A 26703-nucleotide genomic window follows, 5' to 3' on the forward strand; every position below is an offset into this window, starting at 1 on the left:
GCAGTTTTAAGTATTTCTGAACAGTGCATCAGCACAGTGTCTGTCAGAAATCGAGGGAAAAGATTCTCCAGGATACTATTCAAAAATTGTGTTTCATTGTTTGATTTCTATTCTCTTTCTGTTTGTGAGCTACATAGCAACTACAAGATAGAGCTACTTATTGGATCTCTCCATTAGATAAGGAACAGAATGACAAATTCAGTTTTTGATCTGCTAGTTGGATACAACTCTTGGCTAATTTGTTACGCTTTCTGAAAAGCTTTTAAAGAACATCATCCATATTGGTGGTGTTTTGCTGGCCTGTAGAAGCAGGTGACATAGTCCTTCTGCAGGTATGCACAGAAATGTCCAGTCTTTCTGTGGAACGTTGACACATGCATGATTTAGATCTGCAGCTTGCATTTAAAGAGTTAGTTTTGATGCATACATGTGAGTCAGAGTCTGCTAGAGGTCTGTTTTTCTCTTTTCTGGAAGGAACAGCATCTTTTTTCTTAGGAAAATGGGGGGAAAAATGTATAGAAGACAGTTCACTGCTTCATCTCTGTACCTCCAGAAAAGCTTGGTACTATAGTCTGAATTGTATTTCTTCAGGGAAACTGGTATTTTGTGCACCTTGCTGTTCTTCTATTTACCACACTTCTAACGGTAGCTAAAGCAAAGCTCAGATTTACAGCAAAATTTACTACTTATTTTTAGGTGATGACTGTTTTGTATCAAATATGATGCTGCACAGGTGGTTTTGGAAACCTCACTCATTCCACATAAAGCCAGTATTTTGTAGATATCGCTCTCTGTTGCACTGTAGTAATTCAATAACTAATCAGAGAGCAGCATCGAAAATTGGGGTGAAAATTTTGATGGGTCGTCTCCAGAATTGTAGACTGATTTAGTCTGAGAGGGACCTCGAACTCATCTGGTCCAGCCTGCCCCACTGAAAGCATGGCTAGCGTGAATTGAAGGTGTACAATGATAGCGAGTTTAGCTTAGTCTTTGCTATAATCTCCCTTTAGGTAGATGTAGAAAGCAAGATGATCCCCCAAGTGGTTTCCAGAGTAACAAACCCAGCTGGCTCAGCCTGTCCTTGTTCCTTATGTACTTTGGCCCCTAACTGCTCGATGATCTCTCTGCTGAGCTTGCTTCAGTCCATCTTTCTTATACTGGGCAGTCTACAACTGGACACGCTCCTTCAGCTGAGATCTCACTACTGCTGAGTAAAAGTGTCACTTGCTAGGTTTAGACAGAGCAGTGACAAGCACTGCAAGGCAAATATTGTTAACTTAATCTTACCCACAGCTTGAGGTGGTGCATTTTCAGAAATGTCTATTTTTATTCCTAGACACATGAAGGACCTTTGAGTCATTTTTTACCATATCACTGTTTCCAGAAAGGGTTATTTACATTGTCTAGCTTGAAGTAGACTTTCTAATTCATAGCCAAACTTGTTTCACACAGCTGCAGCTTTAATCAATGTATTTCTCTGCTCTTTGAAGTTTCTTTCCGTCTAAATTGAACTGGGTAGTCACACGACATTTTAGTTATCCTACTGATGTGTTTTGCCTTGTGTGACATGTTATATTAGTTTATATCATATTTCTTCAAGCCAGCCATCAAACAAACCGTCGTGGTTGTCTGAGTGGAAAAAGTAGTTTTCTGCCCGCTTTATTCTTAGTGTCAGCTTTCAATTTATAAATTACTGTTTGTTTGATCTTCATGGAGGGATGCACTTTGCACCATATTTTAATGTGTCATAGTTAAAATCAGTAAGTCATGCCTGAATAAATGCCTATGGGAGAAATGTGAAAGCGGGCATTCTTAGAAACAGTGAGTAGGGGAACGAAATGGTGATGGGGAGCAGAGAAGAGACAGTGAATGTATTTTTGTCCAGCGTGGATCAATCTTCCATGTGAACCAGTGGAAAGAGACACTGCCCTTGCTACTTGTATCTTTTGCCATATTGCTTGTGACATCTAGCGGGCTGCTCGGTGCTGCCAGAGCAGGAGCTAGCTGCGGTAGAAGCTGTCTTGGTGTGGAGTCCAGGTCATCCCGAATTCAGACCCTTGGCTTCAGTTCAGGTCTCTCCTACGGTAACATTTTCTTTCAGTCATACGGCTCTGATTTTTGCCGAAGACTAACTTCAGCTAAAACTTGCTGGAACCTCCACAACATTATTTTTTGGCAACTGCAGCATTTGTGCCATGGGCTGTCTGCAGGTTGGATCGCTAGCATTGTTTATAAGATACCATGTAGTGTTTCAGGACATAAGGACAAATTAGCTTGCAGCCTGTGCTTGTCACAGCTGTCTTGCCTTTCACCTCATGGGAAAAGATTTATCAGGCATAATTATGTCTAATTGAGCCACTCTTGCTATCTTGCCAATGTTACTTTTTTCTTTTAATTTGATCAGTGGACACAGATGAGATAAAAATGTAAATAGTGTGTATTTGAATGGCTTCATGCTTCTTAGATTATTTATATGATTCTTTTAATCTGCTATGGAATTATGTGGGTTGTCACATGGAGTTTCAGGTAACTCCAGTTTTCCACCTCTTAGAGTATATTTTATTCCCATGAGGAAGGCTTATTTTTTTTTTATCACCTGTACAGGACAAACATTTTTGTAATGTAACTGCAACTTGCTTTCTGTAGTCATAGGCCTGGGCTTTCTAAACTATGATTTGTTCTTTTAAAACAACTTTTAAAAGTGCGTGCTCTCCATGAGAGACTTGTCTGTGTTAAAACTGCAGTGAAAGCCTTGTCTGGGCCATTATTTTTTTTTTTTAAACTGTCAGAGTAGTGCATTTCTGCTTTTTCTTTCCCTTAGCTTGCTTTCATAACAGCTTCAGGTGAACATTGACTTCCCCCTGTCCCCCCTTCGCTCTTTTCATGTCACTGAAGAAAAAGAACATCCACAGTATTTATGGTTACAAACTTTTTTTAAAATTTGAAACTATTACATGCATTTCTTACAGAAACTTCACTGTTCAGGAGCTTCTAAAATAACACTGGAAGTAAAAAGGCTCATCAGCCAAGATATTAGTATAGCTAATGGTGGTACTTTCTGTTTTTTGTAGTGGATTTCATTTTTGTTGGTCAGATTCCTAACCTTACTGTTAAAATAATATTTATAGTAGATATGGGTCAACTAAAACTCACTAAACTTGTGGCAACCTACTTTTTGGTTTATACATGTAATTCATGAACATTTTGGGAGAAAGCAAAGCTGCATTTTAGGGTGGGGAGTCTCTGCCTTAGTTTATATGAAATAGGGGTGGCTTTTATATGGGAAGCTGTACAGACATTACTGTTTCTGGGTGAAGGTCTGTCTGGTGTCCTGGATGTCTTGAAATACCAATGGTATTTGCATTTTGAAGACTGAGGGATTGGGAGATGAAAATAAAAGGAAGGGAAATAAAACTGTTGTTACTTCAGACTTGAGTTTCCTTTACGTGTGAATTGTTCTGTCTGTGGAATTGCTTGTAGGATGGATAAGCTGAAGAAAATTGCAGTATAGTAAACTTGAATTAATTGTTCTTTCTTTGCCACTAAGTGCATTATTAAGCTTTTTTTCCTGTTAAAAACTGGATATTCTTGGTGGCAAAATATTAGAATAGCTAGAAATATTTGACTTGTAGCCTAAGTCAATCTTTAGTTGGAGAGGGAGGTTTGCATATGTGTGGGAATTATTCTAAAACTGCTTTCTGTCATCATTTTCTTCTAGGACAGTGGTCTACATCAGATAAACATTTAGTATATGTCTTGATTGTAATATGTGAATTATTAAGTTGGGTCATTTTTGCTTTTGCTAAGAAGGTTGAATCTGAAGATCTTGCTGGCTGTATTTGCATTTTAGTATATACCAAATGCAGGTTTAGTTATGGAAACTAAACCTGCTTTAAAGCAACTGTAGCCAAGGTGCTTGCAGTCCTGTTTCTCTTTAGTCCCTAGCTTCCCAACTAGTGAATTCAAAGAAATAAACTAATAAATGTAAATATGTTTTAGTTTTGGATTTCCACATCCTCAGGAAAAAAAAAGCCTCAAAAAACCTGAAACACCACCCTCCCTCCCAAAAAGCTGAGAGGAAAAAAGAGAAATTCCTGGTAAAATGCCTTCTCTTATCTTGGCAATCATACAGAGTGGTGGTGCTGCCCTTCCTGTGCCCAGGTGCTTGTAGAAGGTTCAACATGTCTCACTGACAGCACGTGCAATGCTCTTATCAGGGAGTGCCTGGAAAACAGAGGTTCCCAGGCTGTGATGTGCCTTTTGCAAAAAGTAATGCATCAGCCTGGATTATTGAACTGAATGCTTTGCCTGTACATCATGCCTAAAACTGTTAAGGGATGCCTGTGTTTAGTCTCTTGCACTTGATCATAAATTTGTATTCTTAGTTGGTTGTGACTTCATCAGACTGATCTAAAATCGCTTGAGCAACTAGGAGAATTGGTTTAGTGCTGAGGAGCAGAAGGCACTAGTGGGGCTGTAGTATTTTTTTTTGCAAAGGCTACATAAGGTTCTGTAGGCAGGTAGTCGGCATTGCTGATGCTTTTTTTTTTTAAGCTGATGCTTTTGAAAAGTTCTGTAAGAATTGCTTCAATTAATGAGTTTCATCTTTTTTTGACAATTCTTTCTTTCCATTTTCACTGATGGGAGAATACATGATACAGAATACTAGATTGATTAGTCTTTGTTTTCATGTGTTTTAGTAGATAAAATGGAGACTGTTCTTAAAAGCTAGATTCCACTTTGCATAATTGCATGCACACTAAGTGAGTAGATCAAACAGTAATTAACTGAACCATAGGCTAATGACCACTGGAAGAGAAAAGAAATTAATGGGCAGGAGGGGTGTGCTGCTGTTGAACTCTAGACCTGTACCAGGTTGTCTTTTGGTTGAGAGCCTTTACTAAGAAAAAATGCTGCTGATTTGGCATACTATTTTATAGTGTGACTGCTGGTCACTGCGTCTCCTGAAGGGTAAGCCTTAACTCCAGCCTGTAAAAAGGAGAAGTAAAAACTGATATCAGAACATGTGTTCCAGGTATAATCACATTTCCATATTTTTAAATTGAGGCTAATAACAAACACTATTAATGGTTGCAATTTTCATACTTTATTGTGGTAATGGCTTTCAGTTAAGTTGTATGTAAGAAGCTTCTGGCTGTATACATTTGTTGGGACATAAACATTTCATTTTGAAAATTTACTGATTCACAGCTCGTGTAAAGAGGGAAGCAGAGTTAAACTTGAAGTAGCTCTGTACATCTAAGGCTACTGCTGTACCACTGCTGAGAGACTTTGGTAAAGGTCACCTTAAGTATCAGAGGAGGGTTAATTAGGAAAAACAACAAACCACCAAGCACAAAACCACTGGTTATTTCTGCTAATAAACATATGGATCTGGCAAGTTCTCCTGCCATGTTAAGGAATCTTCAGCAGAACCAAGTAGTTCAGAGCGGTGTTATTCCTGTGCTTGTTTAAGTTGCTGTTATTACTGTGGGATGTGAATGGCTGATGTTTTTCGTCAGACAAGTGTTCAAACTGATGGTTCAGCTAAAGGATGATCTTGCCAAAAGGGCTTTTTGTGTTTTGAACAAATTGCACAAATTGATTCCTTTTGTATACCTAAAGGAATACTGAAGCATATGGTGCATCCATAATTGAACTTGCCATGTAGTCTTACTCAGTTTATCAGTTTGTTCTGTGAATTGCTTATATGGTTACAACTGTGACTAAAATTTTTCTTGGTAGGTTGTTTGTTTGTTTGTTTTAATAAAAGAAGAGAACAAGTTTAGAACACTTACTTTGGAGGAAAAAGGGATTTTTTGGGGGGGGCAGGGGGGGCTGGGGGATGGTATCATGATGCTGTTGCCATAAAATGAAATCTCCAACTTTTGGTATATTTTAGGTGAAACCCATTCTTTGGACTTGACCAGATATTAACTCCGACAGGAATGAAAATCTGAAGATTTTTGTGAACTTACAGCTATCTAATGGAATTGATGAGCAGGGTAAGAATTCACTTATCTTGCATAAACCTTACTTTTGTGGATATTTGGCTACTGCAGTACAGAATGTGCCACTTCCTGCTACGTAAGTGGGAAGAACAAAGGAAATTATGAAGGGTAAAGACAGCAGTCAAGTTCAGTCTTTCTCTGTTCCAGTATAAGGCAAAATATCATCATTCTGAATACTTAAACCTGGAAAGTGGTAGTGGCAGACATGAAGTGCTTTCTACAGTACAGATCTATGGTGGCAGAGCACTAAGTTTGTTGAGGGAAAGGAGGTGAATTTTTGGGGGTCTGTATTTTGAAATACAAGAATGAAGTGAAGTGCCCTGTTGGCTATGAAACCAGGGGGAAGCAGAGCATTTTTTGAACTGTTTTTAGTATATAGAGGTAATGACTATTACTGAAGAATAACTTCAGGGATTTGCTTTGGGTTTGAAATATCCTCAAATGCATTTAATTTGAATTTGAAAAGATTTTTTTTTTTCTTGTCAGATATTTTGTTTTGCCTGATAATTTTTTGGCATGCAGTAGAAAGCTTACATTGTGAAGAAGCTTGAACAGAAGTGGACTGAGAATGAAACCTCCCGTTTCTTTTGAGGATCTATTCCACAGTGTATAGTTAAACAGTATCTGGATTTCTCTGTGTTATACCACTTGACTCCTGTAGCTTCATAGCTATAGGCGATTCATTGTAACAGTTTCTGACCTTTTGTTCTTGTGGGCTCTGTGGTGTTAATGGACTCAAAAGTAAAATGACTTTTTAAAAAATTACATTGTAGGAATTTAGAAGGGTCTTGATGGACAGGAAGGATCATCCTGTCGCAAAATTGACTTAGTACAGTCGCTTTACACTTGGAAGCTCTTTTATTTCTACCAAATAAAATGTAATTCCTGCAATGCAATGCTAACATGGATTTGGCTTAATTTTTCTTTTTAAATATGAAGAGTTTCTCTGCTTGATGTGGTGGAGCAAGGGAAAATAATTTGCCTATGTGCGGGTGGATTTTTTTCATGTTTCCTAAAACAAGGACAACTGAGGGCAGAGTAAAGGTGGTTTTAACATACACTGTGGTGTTACAGGTAAGCTAACCATAGTTTAGGTCCTCTTTGCTCCTTGCGGATTAGAAAATGATTGAAAATGTTAATAACTTTTTTCCTTAGTGCCTTATTTTGAAGAGTACTTAGGCTCTTCAGTGTAATGAGTTCAGTTTTCTTCCCTAAAATGCTTTATACTTTGTCTTTAATTGCAGTTTGGGCTGTTTTTGATAGAAGAGTAGTTTGTGAATTTTCAAAATTTCTTAGGTAATTGCTACCTAAGCTGAACTATGCAGAGATATCCCTTGTTAATCTGTTGTGTGCCAAACGGCCCTCTTTTCTGAATGTTAGTGAGCCAATCTTATGTGCCCAAAGGAGCAATGCCTGGTTAATATAGTTTGGTTGTGTGGTGTGGGTTGGTTGGTTTTTTTTTGTTTGTTTGTTTAATTTGAAAGCTCTAAGCTCATATAAACACCTAAGGCTGAAATGTGCTTAAGTGCAGGTTTTGGCAGCCTGGATTTCACTCTATCTCCTTTGCAGTTTTGGTATTGAGAGATGTGTCTCCCAAATCTGTTTGTTTGACAGCCTAGAAAAGGGACTCGCAACTTAACAGAGTATACTTAATGACGAACTAGAGTACCTTATGTGTCAGATCTGCACCTGAAAGTACATTATGACTGGCCTCTTTTATTGCTAGATTTTGCTTCTGGGCCTTCCTCCCAGGTACCATCACTGCTGCACAAGTCATTGAGTCATTTTGCTGTCTGTCCTCCTCCACCTCGTACATGCTTGCACAATTGAGAAGGCAGTGGAAAGGCAAGAAGCTGCACCAAAAGATTTGCTCATCAAACCACATCCTAAAAAGGAGTATGGAAACTTTAGGTGTTTCTGGGTCTTTACATGTTTCCTTCTCTGAAGACCAGCAAAGCTAGTATATTTTTAAAGAGCAGTGAATCAAACTGGAAAAGGAAATTGCTTATCTGAAAATCTGAAAGCTGGTATAACTTTTATTTGTAAAACAGAATGAACGTAGGTTGAAACAAATGCAACTTTGTGAGTGTAGTGCAGCTGCTATCTCATTCTGAGAGAATTCACAGCCACAACAATTCTTCTGTAATTCTTTTGTTTTTATATCTTTCTGCAATGAGGATGTTAATTGAGGCTGCTGTCTGTCATTTTGGGCACTAGAAACTGGGACGAGACAAAGTCTCTTTCTTTGCACAATGTGCAGCTGTTGGATGAGAATAATCTAGTTATGTTTTAAGCTGTACTTGAAATCTATAGGTGGCAGATTCCTTCTCGCCCCCCACCTTGGGACTGTGTTACTCCTTTCATTTCTGAGTGCAGTTTGGGGTGGGGGGAGCAACCCACCTAACCAGTATCAGTGATCTGAGGTATTTATGAATTTTCTCTGTGTTCCTGTAATGAAAATTACTGTTCTGATTTTTTCTTTCCTCTCTCAAATCTATATTACAATGGCATGGGTAGCACTGCCAGCTATGTGCATGGCAGATTGCTTCTGTGAATGCATTCCAACAGGTGTGTTGTTTTTGTTTTCCTGGCGTTTATTTTGCAATTTACTATGAACGTAATACTTTACATCTGTATTTCAGTCTAGTTCGAACAAGTTTAGCTCAAGTAGTGGTTGAGCTGTGGTTTTGATGGAATGATTGTTTGGCAAGCTTCGTCTGTAAACACTTTGGTGCTTTCAGCACATCATATTTTGGGGCAGCCATAAAGCAATTGCATAATCTTAAATTATGTGCTTTACAAATAAGAGATGTTTATAAGGATTGAATGCAAGCCTTAAGCAGTTCAAAATTTTGGTGCGTGAAAAAGGATCTAACTTCTTGTCAGCATCCGAGGCTTTATTTTAAAAACTTTTTTTTTCATTACATGCATAGTTCAACCTAATATGAATCTTCTGATGATACAGGAATGTGTGGGACTTGTTTCAGGTTTTGTAAGTGCTGCTTAATGAAGCATGTTGTTCAACTTTGGTTGCTAGTCTGTAGTTTCAGGTGACTCATTTGTGACCCTTGTGACATTCTACCCTGCCCCAAATGGTGGCTAGAGAGCTTTGATTTATTAAGAGAAAGTTCTGGTAGCATTCAGGAAATGCTGAATGTCATATGTACTGAAAAATGAGTGAACAACACTTCTTTTGATAGTTTGAGAGCGACTTAGATGCTTATTAATCAAAACTGTTTTACATGTATCAGTTTTGGGGACTACTAAATCTAAGCTTTAAATACCACTAAAACTATACCTAACAGCTGCCCTTGTCTTTTTTTTTTTTTTTTTAAATAATATGAGGGGAGAAATATAAGAAACAGGTTATTACAAGCAGTTGTTTTTACAGTGTTCTACTAGCTTCAGGACTGCCAGTGCTGGAGATGACAGATTTGGGGTATTATATTAAGAAGTGCCTGATCTTCAGTGGATTAACTTCTTGAATCAAACCATAATTCTGAACTTGATGTTGTCCTGTGGTCACAATTACATATTGCAGAGAAGAAAATTGCTCTTAAGTTTCTTGTTAAATGCTGGTTATCTTACTGAGATTTCACTAATGCTTATATAGCATGGATAACTATTTCCTGCTCATGTTCATGATTTTAGCTGTGGCTTTTTTTTTTTTAAATCCTTCCAAGGCCATAATTGTCGGTAATTTTTGTTTGTATGGAAGCCATGCTGTATCTCTGTCACCACTTTTTCTCTAGTCCCTCTATCATCTTTTTGAGTAATGTGATTAACAAACAGTAGCCAGGAAGAACCATGGTAGATTGTATGTGGTGATGATTACTGTTTTGTTTTCCTTTCTAAAACAGCCCAACTCTTTTCATTTGCCTTTTGATGGTGTAAAGATGGTATTTTCGGTGAATTATCCAGAGTGACTTCAAATCTTTTTCTGAAGGGTTAACAACAATTGTGAAGCCTGTTAAAATCTAGATTCTCTTGAGGTTATTTTTCCCTTCCCTATTGTGTTTATTGGCAATGGATTTAATCTAACATTTTATTTCATAATCAGCCCATCACTGTGCAAGCTTTCTGTAGCTATCCACAGTGACTTTCAGACAAGATTATTCTGACTAATTCTGAATCTGAATCTCAAACTTCTTAACTTTGCAAAGTTTACAGAAGTTTCTGTATCTGTCAGTTTACTCCATGTTTATGAGCATAGGTCAAAGTGTAGATCCTTGAGAAAGGTTATCGGTACATCATCCTCTTTTTTTTTTTTTTTTTCCTCCCTTGGTCACCATTTTAAAAAGCTTATTGCTTCTGCTTGTCTCCCACTTCATATTTGTTGATGGTTTATAATTTCCAGTAACTTCTCTCGCTCTGTGAGAATCTGGTTTCTTTAAGACCCTTCAGTGAGAGATTGTGCTATTCTCCTAAACTTCCACGTATAATCTTGAACTTTTCATATGTATTACATTGAATAGTTTTTGTATGCTTATTGTCTCCTTTAGCAAATCCTAAGTGGTTGGACTTCTCTTTATGGAAATCGGGGTGCTTTACTTTATACTGTATTGAAAAGAAACTATGTTTTTCTTTGAACAGGCAAGCAAGGTAAGATGAATAATAAGAAGTATGTCTAGCAGAGCCAAAAGGCACACCTTGTAGTTGTGGCAATGGCATGAGATAACTCTGAATGCGTTTTAACCTGTTGCATTATGCTGCCTTCAACCCAAGCTGCTGCACAGTAGAACTGGAAATGTTTGAAAGACACATGTTCCCTGCCAATTGTGAGGCAACCACACCCTGACTTGTTTGCTACACTTATGAAGGTGCATTTTTAATATATTGTAAACAGTTCCTCATGGTTGCTGTGTAATAAGAAGCTGATTTAATGAAGTTTCTGAAAGGAACAAGTACTGTAAATCTCGGCTTTACTTAACAGGTTCTTTTGTTTGAACACTTTAAACTGTTGAATAAAATGTGTGACTGCAATTAAGTTTAACCGTGTATGTAGTAGTGTGATACAGCTGAGGCAGCTCTTTGTTCCTGTTCCCTGTGCTCAGGTGGTGGGGAAGTCTCCCAGGGTGCCGCCTTCCCTGAACCTTCCTCCTCACCCCCTCGCTGGCTGGGTAAATCAATACGCTGCAAATACACAGGTGAATTTTAGACCTGTCAGTATCCCGGTAGCTGGCTGATGGTCAGAGCTGTGCTGTGTAGAGAGGTGGCTAGTATGAATGCGTTGAGAGCCAGTATGGTAATGTGAAGTAATCATTTGCACTAGATTTTGAGGATATCTGAGAGGCATCATCTTATATTTCAGATAGCAAGGGGAAGATGCTGAGAATAATTCAAGTCTGTTTGCCTTTAGAAGTGTTTCTCTGAGGCTTCTAAATGACATAAGAAAGGAAATCTCTGTTGGCTGGGCTCTGGGGTTGCAGAATGCCAAATATAATACTTGCGAAGTAGTACATGAATGAAGTACATATTGTTTCTCATAGTGTCTTAAGTGTTAAATGTTAATTCTAGAAGGATATTCTGAAAAATCACATAATAATCCTAATGTAATTAGTGTTTCATGGGTGATGTTTGTGTAAGTTCATTTTGCTTTTGAAAATTAATTACAAGTACAGTATGATGCTCTGTGATACTTACTTCTGAGAAATCTGTTCTTCAGTATTGCAGAAAAAAAAATTACATGACTACAAGATAAACCAAACAAATCCTCCAAGGTTTCATGTTGGTATCCACAAAGAGAAAATCCTCTTTTCTGACCTGTTCTTGGGCATGAAATCACGGGAATAACAAGGACACTTACTGCTTTTAGTTGTAACCAAAGAATGATTATTTTTTTTTGTGGTCTACCAAAGCATCTAGTCTTTTATTTCTAGGTGCTTTTATAGTTAGAAAATAGTGCCTGATGGAGAAAATACATAAGTGGTGTTGTCTCAAGATGTGCTCCCAGACATAATTATTGCTCAGTAGTAGAATAAGGAGATCTTTGTAATATAATAATGTTTCTTCTGTTGTTCTGTAGGTTCCTATGGTATTTCTTTTACCAGTCCTGTTACCTTGAAATGAGTTTTTACGTCCCAAATATATCATTGTTGCAAATAGTCAGCAAGCATACATTTTTATTTTTGAAGTTCTTTGCTGCTTTAAGGGATCAGTCAAACTTTTTCTGATGGCAGCTCAAGTGCTAGAACACAAAATGGCAGTTTCCATAAAAATGTGCCAGCTCATAGAACTGCTGTGAAGTGACCAAATGTGGTTCTGTCTGAAGCCTTGAAAAAGATTGGAAGTTGTCTAACTGGACATGTCATTCTTCTGTGCACTTGAATGCCTTCAGTTTACCTGCTTTATGTTTTGACTACTGCTTGTCCTTTACTACTTTTGATATTCCATACCCAGGTAGGTCGTGGGACTCTGTTATAGTTCAACAGTAGTTCTGAGAATCTGCCTCATCTTTCATAGATGAGGTGGTCTGCAGATAAATGATAGATCTACCTACAATACTTGAATATTTTATTATTATGAAAGTAAAAACCCCAAACCCCACCAAAAAACTTTTACAGGTAAATTTCCATAATTAAATACCAGCTCTCTTGTATCTACTATTTTTTTTCAAATTGATGCTCATAAAGTTCTTGTAAGATATTTGTTGCCACTGACTTGCTCTGCTGATGCCAATTGTTAAGTCATGACTAAACTTGTGAATAGGGAGGTGACATGTAAACCACAGGCTGACCATAAACGGCAAGCTGACCATAAGGAACTGAAAATAATCTGTGAATTAAATACTGTAAGGAACTGAAAATAATCTGTGAACTAACTACTTCAGCCACGAAGTCACTGGGAAGCAAAATGGTCCCTGCAAAATACCGGGCTGCAATTATTTCTTGAAACAGCGGCTTTGGGTAATCTGGGAGAATACAAAATTTAGGAAGTTACGTGCTATTCCTGGATTTTGAGTAAAACCCTACTATCATTGATGAATATTTACTGTATTTTTGTATGCATACCTTCCCCCCAATCCTTCTCCCCTGTTATAAAGAGCAGTACTACTTTCTGCTATTTATTTCTTGTTGAACATTGGGGGCGGAAGTAGAGATTGTGATATGACTAACCTACATTAAAAATAATTAAAACCATAGTTGTATAGTGGTTCTTCACTGATAAAAGAGCAATTTAAATGTATTTCTCTTTGTTGTAATTAGCTTAATGTAAATAAGTAATTACACTCCCATTACACTTCTACAATAATCTGAGTTTTAAAAACAGAAGCAGTATTATCTCAGTATGCCATATTACTGTGTAATGGGCTATAATAATAAAACAAAATTCTAATTTTGAAACTATATTCAAGAAGACTTTTCTTAGCATTTGGAGTTTTTTGTGCCAGTAAAGAAATTTTAGCAAGTTTTTTGTAGAGGGGAAAGACATTAGTTAATGGATTTGGCAGTAAAAATATTTTAAAATGAATTCTGGTAATCTGAGGCATCCCTGACACATTCAGAAAACAAATAAATATAATGTATGTACATTTTAATTGTGCATGAGATCAAGCCTAGATATGTGATTGTGGCAGTTGACACTGGGGTTTAGCATTGGAGTTGAATCTCTGTGGGCTGCCTGATGCAGAACAGTGTATTTATTTAATGAATGGTTCTATTTCTGAACTTGCCTTGGCAAGTTGCAGTTGGCTAGTGAGGTTGAAAGATTTAGTATAAGGATTTTTATCTTCTAAAACTACGTATTACATTTTGGGATAGCTTGTAAGATTCTGAAATCGGGAAGTTGGTAAAACAGAAAATAGTGTTTCTTCCTAAAACGTATTTGAAGTAGTCCACTTACAAAAAAATTGTAAACATGTAAAAATAGTAAAACTTGAAGCCTGCTAAGCATACATGACTCTTCATCTCCACTGATAATCAGGAACAGGTCTCTGTGATATTTCAAGGTCTCACCTGTATAGTCTACTAAGGCCTCCTGACTTAAGAAAAGCAGCATTGTATTCTCAGATTTCTGGAAAGGTTTCATTATCAGATGGCTTTAAAAGCAAAACTTTGTTTCCATGACCAATTAATATAGTACGGTGCTGTCAAAGATTATTTCTGTTGTATTTTTGTTATACCTCATAACAAATTATGTTGAGATCAGTATTGGTAATGAGAATTCCAATTTTAGACTCGTTTCATTTTTCACACTCTGCATTTCTAGGCTAGGTGAGTTTTTTTATTTGAAACTTTGAAATGGTTGTAACTAACAGTCTCACAAAAAGTTTTTCTTATTTCTGAGGAAGAATTTTCAAACACATCTTTTAATCTTGAGTAAGAAAATAGTTGAATGATTTGTTATAGTGATTTTTACTTACAATTGTACATTTGCTCTGATTAATGTCTTAACTTGTTTTTGTCAAAAAGTAACTTATTTTATTGTTGCCTTTTGATAAAAATACTTTTTCACTACTTTTTTTAAAAATATAACCCATAAGGAGAAAGCTGATCTCACAAAAAGTGTTATGACTTAAGTCCACTTCTTGCCACAGCATAATTGCATGCAAATATACAGATGTTTACACAAGGACGTTTTGAACTGATGGGAGCTCTATGTAGATAATGAACAGAAGACTGTTTTAATATGTGGTGACCATGAACGTATGCTTTGAGCTTTTATTTATTGCCCTAGTTCATAACTTTCTGCCTTTTCTTTGCAGGGAACCCAGTCCTGTATTTTGCATGGTAATTTTTTTTACTTTGCAGTGTAGAGTAGGGGTAGAAGATCTCTTGGAGCCAAATAATTTGATCTGGATCCAATTAGCTTATAGGTGCATAAAAAACAGGTATTAATTTTAAACAGCAAAATTCAATTAATAAAGAGAATGTGTTGTGGTTTTTTTTCCTACCAGTTTCTGGAATGATAGGAACAAACAGTAATGCAAAACCATGTGAGGACTTGGTTCATGTGCTAAACATTATTCCACCAAGACCAGCTTCTCCATTATTATAACCATGTATATTATTATAAGCATACATAACCATGTGTTTTATATATGTGTATATGCATACTTCAGAGTGCTTATGGTCTTCAGACTCTGGAAAAGAGTTGCTGCATATTGTACCTATAAAGGTTATTTACTCTCATGTCTGGTTAATGAGACTGTTTCATCAAACAAGTCCATTAGTTCCTGGAAATGTTATCTGCTCATAGAAATCTGAGTAGCAAAGTCCATCTCATAACTTGAGCTATGAGTTAAGCTTGCAGCTGTGTTGAAGTACTGGATTTCAGGGAATCAGCTTTTGAGGAATCAGGGAATAGAAGATGGTACATCTCTTACCCTGTTTTGTTTAATGTTTCTATACCCTGCTACTAATGGTTCTATTAGAAGTATGTTACTCTGCAAAAGCTGAGCTGAAAAACTTTTATTACTTACTATGCATTTATAAGGGAAAAAAAATTAATGCAGAGACCTCCGGTGGTGTTCTTTTTTAATTCTTTTTATGAACCAATCTTTCTTCTCAAGATACAATTCCTCATCTGTTTCCAATGTCAAAGGATAGACAAAGAGCTTTGAAAGTAATAATTACTTAAAGGCATGTGAGAGAGAAATATCTTGCATAGGAATCTTCATTATATTTTTGCTTATGCTCTCCATGAGTGGTTTTTGTATTTTCTCGTTTCTTTAGTGCTTTTTTCCAGTCAACAATGAAGTGTGGGGAGATACAAACTCCATAAATTTTTTTCTTTTGAGTTACAAGGCCTTTGAAGACTTTGTTACTCATCAAAAGAAATGAATTTTCAGAGTATGGATTCTGATGCTTGCATACATTTTATATACTAGGCTTCACTTTGGGGTAATATTTTACTGGCATCAGTCACTGCGTAGCACAGAGCTGCTTTGTGAGGAGCACTGACTTCTTTGTAGCCTGCCAAAAAGTGTATGTGGGTTGACGGCATGAATGCCGTCCTTTGGATGAAATTTTCTGATGCCAGGATTAAGCCACAAAAAGTGGAAGTTAAAAACAATGATACTGAGTCTGTTGTTTAAAAAATAAATAAATTAGTCTTTCAGTATAGAATGCTGAAAAATAAAAATCAACAGTTGCTTGATGTTTCTTCACATTTAGACACTTTAACTTTTTCCAAAACACTTTGAAATTTGTGGGTGATTCTTTCAAAAACGAAGTAAGATTAAGCATTTCAGTGGTATGCTGAGTAAGCAGGAAATTTTGAAAGTAAATATTATCTAGTTCTATGAAGTTCTTTGTCTACTGTCTTTAAGTAGAATTTTAGAGTTACTAGATGCTTTGCAATTCAGTGTTTGGTTTGCTACCTCAAGAGGGAATAATACTAAAGTCATTGTCTTCCTTGACTTGAAGTTTTGTGGTGGTTGTATAAGGCAGTTATGGTTTGTGAGCACAAAAGATGGGGTGAAGGGCAAATCATGTAAGTTATTTCATGAAAGCAATGGGATTTGAAATGTCTGAGAATATGTTTTCATTAAATATCCCATTTCCTACTACATAGTTTTCTACTACAGATTCTGATTTCCCTAGTGGAAATGCATTGTTCTGAAACCACGAGCAAAAAAGTAATTCAGCTAAAATTTGACGAAAGATCCTAAGATTAAGTTTAAAACCTGTATTGAAAATGAGATTTGATCTTTGTGGTAGGTTACAGAACTGGCTGATTCTAGACCTTCTTTAAATATTCATCACATTTAAAAGTCAACTCCCACAATGCGTGTCATTGGAGAATGTCCTGTGTAGTTTTTGTTTCAGCCAAAGCTAAAACAGGATCCCATGCGTAAGGTGAGGCTTCATGATGGAAGTAACCTAAAATTGCACTGCTGCTACATAATTTCTTGTTGCTTAAGCATTCTTGCAATAGTACTAATAGGTCAGCATATAGACAGTGAATCACATCAGCTCATGGATCTGCACAGATTTTCTTTTTTTGACTTCTTGAGGTGTGGGTTTTTTTTTGTTGTTGTTGTTTGGTTGTGTTTGGTTTTTTTTTTTTTTGCTTCTCAGCCAGAGCAGCAAGTGATCTAACTTGCTGCTTACTACGTACTAGTGTGGACACAAGGGAGGATTGAGATTGTGTGGCTGAGACACAGCATCTTCTGCCAACCAACGCAGTGTCGAATGGTCCTAATGCAGTTGTGAAATTTCAGTATTTTTACTGCTTATGGTGTCATAGAAATTTGCTTTTGCATATCTTATTATATTAAGATAATCTAGCTGTAAAAAAAATTAAGCCTAATTAGGTTAACTTGTTCTGAAATCTTTTTAGAAAAGCTTCCACAATCTGAATAGTTCTTTTCCTTCCTTCCTTTTTGTCCTTTACAAAAACAATCTGAACTATTTTCTGCAGTTTTGTTGCATCAACTTCCTTTCTGTATCTGATCATTATTTCCAGAAAGCAGAGAACTATGATAGGTGGGTGTATCTTTTTTGGTTTAAAAAAATCCGTAGGACAAGAAAATGCCGTATTGGCTGATTGGGCCTGTGCAATTAAAGTAAAAAAGTAAAGTTTTGTTTTTCATTTTAAACTAGTGATAAGCACAGCATATCAGCATGGAATTTTTGAGGGAATGTATTCAAGTAAAAGTCATGTAAAAGAATTTTATCAAAATCGTAATTGCTTTCAAAAGGCATGCAGCATTTTCTGCATGTTTAATTCATTATTTTCTTTATATTCCTGTTTGGTATTCTGTTTTGCTTGCTATACCCCCATTAAAGATTACTGTGTTGTGCCTTCGCTAAACACTAAATGTTGCTTTTTATAAAATGCATTGTGTAACTTGTTTGTTCTTTGGCTTCCTTATGGAAAGGATATCCTGTATTTGTTTACATTTGTGGATTGCCATACTTTCTTGTCAATTTTGTAAATGCCATTGCATTTAATATTCTCATGCTTTCTATCTTATGATAAAAAGATTTGATGATAATTAGTTACCGGACTGTTCCTTATTACAGATGGTTTGAAATGAGAGCTAGACTAAAACTAGAAGTAAATGTGAAGTTAGCAAATATTTCTGAAATGAGTAGTGTGTGAGACTGGGGGGGTGTTTGAAAGGGCACGCATCGGCTGTGGGAATAAAGGTGTAAAGCAGACAAAAAGTTACAACACATAAGTATTGTTAAGGGAAGGAGGCTCTCATGTACAGGGCCTGTGTGACCAGGAGGTGCAACAGCGTTGTGGTAATAGTGGATGCGCATCCTCCTTCTTTCCTGTTTGTACTTCTGGGAAAAAAAAAAAGTGATCAGGCTATTCAGTGGAGCTTCTTTTAGGCACCAAATATGCTCATTTGGAAAGTAAGAATGGCAGAATGTCTCTGGGTTTGTGTCAGTTTCTCTATCCCTTGCTTCCAAGAGGGTGGTTATCAGGAAATCTTGTAGTCCTGTGTCTGGTAGAGATAAGAGTAAAGCATGAGTGCTGGGAAACAGTTTAAGTCACTTACGTGAAATTTAACTTGAGATTCTGCTTTAGAAAAAATGGCCATATGCTGAAAAATGTCAACACATGTTCACAGAAATGAGTAATTATGAAGTGGAACTTAGTCTCCCGTAACGTTCATATCTATTTAAAAAACATAAAATTACTTTTTCTGAAGTAAATAGCTGAAGTTTGTTTGTCCAGCCCTTTATATAGCCAAATCTTGTGGTTGATACAGAATAGTACATTATCAGACTGTGAAATAGAAAAGATAAGTATGATTTCTAAATGAATATGCTAAAAATAATTTTCCAGAGTGTAGACATGAGTGCTACTGTGAAGATGGTGCAGATGCTCATAATTGGATTGTTGAACATGATGTATTCTTACCCTATTTAAAAAAAGGCAATGAAATGTGCTCAGTCACTGGTGTTGAATGCACTGGTTGCATTAGGAATTCACAGTTTTGTCTCTTAGTTTAGGAGGATCTAGGACTTTAGTTTGTCATGGAGCTAAAAGGATTACAGTGACTTTTGGATGGTGTGGGACAGACAGGGCTATATCCAGGGTTGTCTGGCCTCTGTTGGCATGGAAGGGCAGCAACTGCTTTTTTTTTCTTTTTTTCCCCCAAAGTATTCTTAACAGACAGTTTGCTGTCAGAGCTACTGCCTAGTTTAGAACTGGAGGCAAGAGGTTTGCCTTTGCATAGTAGCTCACTCATAACTGAATGTTTGTATTTTCTACAGGTATTGTGAGACTACCTGCAAATAGATAAGAAGCAGTGAGGAGTGAAATAAGGATTGGATGCTTAGGCTTGTTCTGAGATGCTTGTGTTCATAAATATTTCTTGTTTCCTTGGGTTTCTCATGTCTTATCATGTTTTAACTGCATTTCGATTTATAATTAAAAGTATTTCTAAACTCTCAGTTGGCATATTGCATCTTCAGTTGCAATGCTAGCTATTTAATAATAGCTTGAACTATAGTGTAATGAATGTTGTAAATTTTATTATGCATTTTTGAAGTTTTATTAATTTGTTCACCTTCTTTGTCAGGTCACCATAAAGAAAAGGGTGTTGCCTTTTAATTTTAAGTTTAATATCTGGTAAATTACTTTTAGGCATGTGGTTCTTTTTAAAGTATAAAACTTTATAGAACAGTGAAAAGGAGAGTTTGTCTATACAAAGCTTTATTAGAGACTACTTGCTGCCTGTCTTGAGAAAATTTTATGAAAGTGGGAGGGATGATGTGGTTTAAAATGTTGGATACTTTCATTAACATTACCCTACAATTCTTCATCTTATACCTTTGTGCAGGTGAGAAAGATGTCTACACCTGTTGGTGCATGCCATTGCAGTATGACTTCTCAAATTCTCAGAGAAAAGCACTGTATTGAGAAAGACCAAAGGTGTCTTTGGAAAAGGCCCTGTGCTTATCCCACCACCACATAGTTGCCTCTCCCCATCTTCCCAATTTCAGCCACAGGGATTGAGTGAGTGCTGTCTATCTAAGATGGGCTGGTTTGGCTCTTTGGCTAACCTGCCTGGCTGATTTTGCCCTTAGTAAGTTAAGTCTCTTGTGTCATCCTTGGCTGTAAGTACGTGGTTTGGGATATTAATATCTCCAGCTAAACTGGCTGTGCACAGAACAAGTTTGCCTGGGACCTGGATTTGCACAGTGAGGTTTGGTTAGATTTTTCCTCTCCTTCTCTGCCTTCAGTAGGTTGTCCTTCAAATGCCTGCTCTGTAGGGCACAACATGACAACCAAGGTTGCTTTTATTATATGCAGAGGTGACAGTAGCATGTCTAAGGAATACAGCAAATTGCCTTGTTTTCAAAAATACAACCTTTCTTTTCTACTGTTTTCACATGCAGGGGATGAATTTGATGTTCCCAGTTTTTCATTTTAGGTAGTGTTAATTATTGATATTAGAATGGTTCATAGAATGGTTTGGGTTGGAAGGGACCTTTAAAGGTCCCAAATATTCATCAGAATATTGCTGAAATGGAGTCTGGGTTTATGTTTGTTGTACAGATGCGTTTTCCTTGTGGTGTGCTTTCAAGGAAAGGAGGGGGCTGAAACCTTAACTTTCCTTTCAAATGAAGCTAATGTCCATTGTGGCACGTTCAGTTCCTACAAATCTTAATGTGTACTGCTGGGCTCAAGAGCTTGTTTTAGCCAGACTGGTTTTTAGCAGCACTGCTGTTCAGATGTAATTGGAATGCTTTCTTTAATATGCTTTGGTCTTAATACAAAGAAAACCCTGCAGTTTATTTGAAGAACAGTTTCTCCACAATTAGATTGGTCTGATAAATAGTTTTAAAGTGTATGTTTAAATGTATATAGTAAATGTTTTTAGAGCTCTCTGATGGAGAGCAGAAAGAACATCTAGGTGAGTGCTGGGCAACACAGCAGGGAGGAATAGATGCCATGTCTCAACCAGAACCTGTGTGTTGTCTTGGATTGGGTCCCTGTCTGTGAGTCTTCTTTGTTTGGAAAAATGGAAAACTACTATTTCTTTTATAAGGCCCAACTAGATGTTTGTGAAAAGCTTTGAGAAGCTTTTGATTAATGACTGTATGTAATATGTGATTATATCACACAGAATAATAGAGGGTAGGAGGAGAAAAATTGGCAATGTAATTCTCACAGCATTGTGAAAACGCTTTGTTCTTTTTCAAATGCTGTCTTTACATTTAAACATAATTTCTTCTGCTGCTTCCCCCTAATCTTTAGCTCCTCCAAAACAATAACAAAACAAGAAAGAAGCATATCTACCTTTTAAAAAAAGGAGGAAGAAAAAGTGTAGGGCCATCTGTATGCAGTTTTGGCTAGTTTTGTTTTTTTTTTTCTGTGTGTGGTTGTTGGTTTTTTTTTTTCTTAATACTTAAACTTTTTGCCATATTCTGCTTTTACCAACATTTGCAGCTGGTATATAGCAACTCAATCCATGAAAATTTACTGCTTTCTTTCTTTCTTCCCCTCCTCCCCCACCCCTTTTTTAAAGGCACCAGTAACTGATTAAATTGATTGTTTACAGGCTTTTCATTACCGGTTGCTTAACTTCATACAACTGTAGAGAAACAGTCTGCCCCTCTAAGTTTAAAATTGAGTGGATATTGGTTTTGAACCTCAGATGCTGATTTCACCACCGCCCCCCCCCCCCCCCCCCCCCTTGTTTTTTTCTGATCTTAATTTACCATGGTAATCTCTTGGCTGGAGTTTTTTAGTTGCTTTTGCCTTTAACATGCACCCAGCTTTTTTTGCAACAGAAAAGGAGTTCCTGAGCAGGCTTATCTGAGGAGTTGTCTCTGGCAGCTGTGAATGACAGAACCTGGGCTAGGATTTGGTAGGAAACTTCTTGGGGGTGTGGTGGAAGGACTTGCTTGGGAAGGCCAAGGACACTGCACTGCAGAAGCTTGCCAGCAGAAAAACAGCAGACAAATGGAGATGGCTGTTCTGCTATCCATAACATGCCACAGGGCAATGAAGTGGATTTGTTAAATGTGTCATCTGAAATAAGAGCAGTAGATGGAATGCTTCTTGAAGAACTTTGGTTTCTAATTTTTTGCTATTAAAAAAAAAGGGGGGGGGGGGGGAGACACCCTGTAGGTGCAAATAGCGTGCTGGAGGCAGAAGCCAGTGGGAGAAGTTAGAAACTTACCTGCCACGGTGCTGACTGCGGAGTACTTCCCTCAGCAAGACTTTTGCCAGAGAAATAACATGTAGTTTGTCAGCTGGATGTAGGTGGCTAGCAAGTATTTAATCTGCTAGCATTTTTTGTCAGTAGTAATGCTGGAATACAATGAAAACCAGTAATAATGGAGAACCATCACTTTTATGGGAGCTTACCTGTGGGAGGCTTGTGACAAAGAGGAGACTTTCCTCTTCAGAAGTTTTGTCATCGGTGTAGTTTGAGAGAAGGAACAGGTTGCTTTGGTAGAAATATTAACTTAATACCAAAAGGTTTTGTTTTTAATCTTCTAAAATCCTAAGTTGGTGCCACTGAACAATAAATTCTTGCTTTCTCCATGAAACTGGCGTTTGTGTTTTTGAGAAACACAGCAATATTACTTTTTATACTGTATTTAAAGAATGCCTATGTAGTGGGTGAAGAAATGAAGCAGCTCAAGTATATGAACCTCTTGAGGAAAAAAGGAAAAAAATCCAAACCCAAACCTTTTGCCTTCTTCCTTAGCACATTAAAATTTCCTTGTCTGAAGTGAAATGCATTTTGGTTTAGTTGCTAAACATTCAGCTCCATTACAGTGGCACAGTTTCACAGACTGTTTCTCAGAGGGGCCTTGGGTAAGGGTAGAAATCCTGTAATCTAAACAGGTATTGTAGTTGAAGTGGAGGCCAGTAGGCAGTTGTGGATTGTATTTTGGCCATGTGATTTAGTTCACAAAAATCCAAATTACAGGATTAGACTTATTTATGTACGTGTATGAAAATGTTTCATTGGCATTTTAGGTTTTTCTGCACTCTTTCTTCAGAGAAGAAACTTAAAATTGTTAAAAATTAATTTACCATGCAAGAGACAACATTTAGCTGGAAGAGACATTGTTACACTTTTTTTCAGAAGATAAGACTCCATTATGTTTCATGTATCTGGCAATACTTCTGCAAGCCTTTATGGTATGAAGAAGATATAAGACACCTTTCTGCTTCTTTGGAATATATACATTCCAATACATAGTGTGGAATAAACGTTCCTCTTAACAAATATCTTGGTGAAACAAGAATTTTCAAGTAACTGCAAAAAATTAAATGGAAAATGCAACAAAAAGGAGGAGAGTATGAGGAAAGTGGAGGTAAACTAGACCATAAAGGTATGGCTTGAACTGTTGTAAAGAACGCTTTATGTTTAGAGTCTTTCTTTCAGATTGTGACAACATGGCAACAGCAGTGACAGGGTTTTTTTCTCTTGAATGAACTCCAAATCTTCCTTAAAACCTGTCCATTATAGTAGTAACAGAGTGCCAAAACTTGTGGTTTCTGCTATGCTATCATTCTTATTGCCTGCATGGTTAACAGCTTGAGAGAAAGTTGTAGATTTCTTTCAGGTGGAGGTGAAAAAGGATTCTAGGGTAGATTCACATTTTGATCTGTTTGAAATTTATTCTTTGTTGCAGTAGGACATGGACTGCTTTTTCTTAAGGATCTGTACTTTCAGCTGTGATGGACTCAGTCTGCTCCTGGTAGAAGTCAAAAGCAGAGATTGCTTTGTTGTGAAAATAGATGGGTTTTCTATAGTAAGCAAATTTTGGTCAGTGTTAGGACAATGTTTACAGTTATTACAGAAAACCAAATGCATATTCATTCTTGATGAAAGATTTGGCTGATACGTTGGAATTGTTGTATACAGAGACCAACAGTAATTACCAAATCATATTTCAATTGTCAATTGTTGTACAATTGTCAGTGGTGCCAAAGGTCAGAGGCTGGTGGCCAAGAGACAATTAGAAGTTTATCACTTACTATTTCATTGGGTTAGCTTTCTACCTCTTTCTTGACTCTTGGTATTTTTTTTAAACTATAACAGTAATACATTATGTGAAATTAAAATACTTTATCAACCTCTTCATTTACATTGTAATTCTTGGCTTCCTTGCTCCATGCTTTTTTCCTTTTCTGGGAAACAAACAAAACCAAAAGATGTTTTAATGTAAGCTTGATTTAGTAAACTAACAGAGGTACAATGCTGTAACTTAAGTGTTGAGTTTAGTCAATATTGCTTAAGTCTAGCTGATGTTAGTGTAACAAAATGACTGTGTACCACGCTAAAAACAAATGAGTTGCAATTACTTTCGGATGGGATAAGTCCAGGTTAAGCAGAAGTAAGACAATGGACAGAAAATATAGTATTACATGAAAATTATTCACAGTCTTGGCAACTTTAAGGTAAAATTTGCTTTGAAATATTTGCACTTTTTTTCCCTTCATGAAGTTCAACATATGTAACATACTTGATGAAATGGTAGGAGAAAATGAACTCTGTGTGCATCACCTACTTGATAAAAGACCACTGAAGTCAGTTTGGGCAGTAGTGATGTCTTGGGGCAATGCTATACGACCAGGGAACAAAACCTGTAAGATGCAACGGAAGGTTTAACACTTGTTGTGTAATGATGAAAAGTCATAAGGGCTTAGAACTGAATTGTTTACAAGGAAGCATGCCTTTTAGTATAAACTTGAGGAGTTTCACAGGCCAAAACTCATGTGTACCAAAGAACGCCAAACTTATTTTTAAAAATGAGATGTTTGTTACGTGTTAACAGGGAAAGATTAGCTTTTCCCATGAGCAACATGGGCAGTATTGGTACAGTTTCAATGTGCCAATTTTCCTCTTTGCTGTTAGAAACTTTCTTGGGCCCACTTGGAAAATTTGTTACTTCTTTTTATTTCGTCTTGTAGTCTTTTCTCCATTTTTTGAAATTGAAAGGTAATGCTAATATTGTAATCTTCTTAAAAGTGAATCTCTTTTATATTAAACTCCAAGCCCAGAGTGCTAGTCAGTTGAAGCTACTATCAGAACAAAAGCCTGAGACTCAGCAGAGTCTGGGAAACATTGTGTTTGTGCCCTCTGAAAGTCAGTCAGAAGCTTTCTGATTTTGAAGATGACCTATCAAAAAAACCCTATGGAAGTTGGGCTTGTGCAGTTTTAATTAACTTTCTGCTTTGAAAACCATTGCTGCTTGCTTTTTTGTAAAACCTTTTTTTAAACCGTGTGTGTCTGAGCATTTTATGTGTTAGTTCCCTTTTTCTTTATGGGCTACGTGGTTTGTGGAGTCTGTCAGGTTTTACTTGTAAGTGATATCAGAGAGGTCTGTATATATCTATTATCTATAAGTAACAATCCCATTATGAGAGAATTGGAAAACCCCTCCATAACTACTTCTCTCCAGTACCTCATCTTTCCCCATTCTTCCTTTCTCAGACAGTAGCCTGTGTCTGCCTTGATGCTGCGCAGGTCAGCTAAGCCAGTAGAGAGGCAACCCAGAAGCACAGCACGTAGGAGGGGAAAGCAGCTGCCTGTCTGGTTACGGCTTGCGGTGCTAGCAAACTGTTAGGTAATGTGGCTTGAATTAATCTGACTTCGTCTGTTTGAGGGTGTGTATTTAACTGATGATGTTTCATTCAGATTGATATTTTTTTTGATGTCTCCTCCAAGAGAGGGTGGTAGAAATGAGTGGTGAAGACACTGCGAGAGGAGGGAATCACACTTCTCTGTTGTGACGGGAGCTTGAAAACTCAGGGATCTGGTGTCATCTTTCTTTGCTTCGGTTGTTATAGTTCACAAATATATGAATATTGCTGAATCTTGCTTTATAGATATCTCTCTATCTATATATCTATAAAGATATGCCATAACTTCAAGGAAATGCCACCTACCTTCATGGCACCAGGGCCAGCAGAGTATTTTGTGTAACTCTGAGATGGCGTGTGAAAATGGTGCTGCAGCAGTGTAACTGTTAAACTACTTCACTAGTACTTTGATTGCCTGTTATTTCGTGTATTATCACTTGGCCAAATGACTGCTAGCTGGGCATTATTTTTGTCTTATTTGCCAGGCAGTAGAGCCTTATAGAGGGGGGGCTGTGTGGGAGATGGCAGCGGGGAGGGAAAGTCTTTGTGGAGGTGAAATAAATATATTTAAAAGTTCAAAGAATCACTTTTTCTAAGCATAGGCTAATCTGTTATTTTCCTGGAGGGTAATCTGGCTTTCTCTAGTTAAATGGAATTAGCCAACAGTGTTTATGGGGATAAGCTCGAAACAATATGAAAGTTATATAGCTCTTTTTAAGGTTATTTTCTGATGCTTATCTTAAACTGTTGAAGCATGTAGGTTTTTTTCTTTTTTTTTTAGCCTCTTAAAACTACATTCTCCCATTTTTGTCAAAGTTTGTATATAAACAGTCCCAGTGTGGAGTAAAAAGCCTGAAAGATAAATAGGACAGCTGCTACTTATAGCAGAAGGGAAAAAATGTCCTTTATAATTCTTGCATACATTTAAGAATTGGTTCACTGGGATTTTTCACTGATTAATTTTGTAAAGTAATTTGGCCCTTGGGATAATTTTAGGGGGCTGTAAATACTCAGAGTATTGGAGTTGAAAGAGCATTTTTCATGTGTTTGCAGAACTAATTCATTAAATGTTCTCCTGACAGTTAATTTTTCCACATCATGAATGGTGGTCATAATCAATATCTTGCCTTTCGCAGCTACTTTGCTGCAGCCTTTTCGATGGAATGCGCCCCCC

At 37.0% G+C, this 26703-nt stretch overlaps 1 protein-coding gene across 9 annotated transcripts in view; it reads left to right on the forward strand.

The window, feature by feature from the left end:
* Positions 1-26703, forward strand: part of SIPA1L1 (signal induced proliferation associated 1 like 1) — a 224181-nt gene that overhangs the window by 16780 nt on the left and 180698 nt on the right. For all 9 annotated transcript variants that reach the window (XM_075030550.1, XM_075030559.1, XM_075030551.1 and 6 more), the window contains one exon: positions 5903-6005. The gene's annotated coding sequence lies outside the window, so the exon portion shown is untranslated. The remainder of the gene's footprint in view (positions 1-5902; positions 6006-26703) is intronic.

This window comes from Buteo buteo, chromosome 6 (genome assembly GCF_964188355.1).
Source record: "Buteo buteo chromosome 6, bButBut1.hap1.1, whole genome shotgun sequence".
In the NCBI taxonomy this organism is placed as follows: Eukaryota; Metazoa; Chordata; class Aves; order Accipitriformes; family Accipitridae; genus Buteo; species Buteo buteo.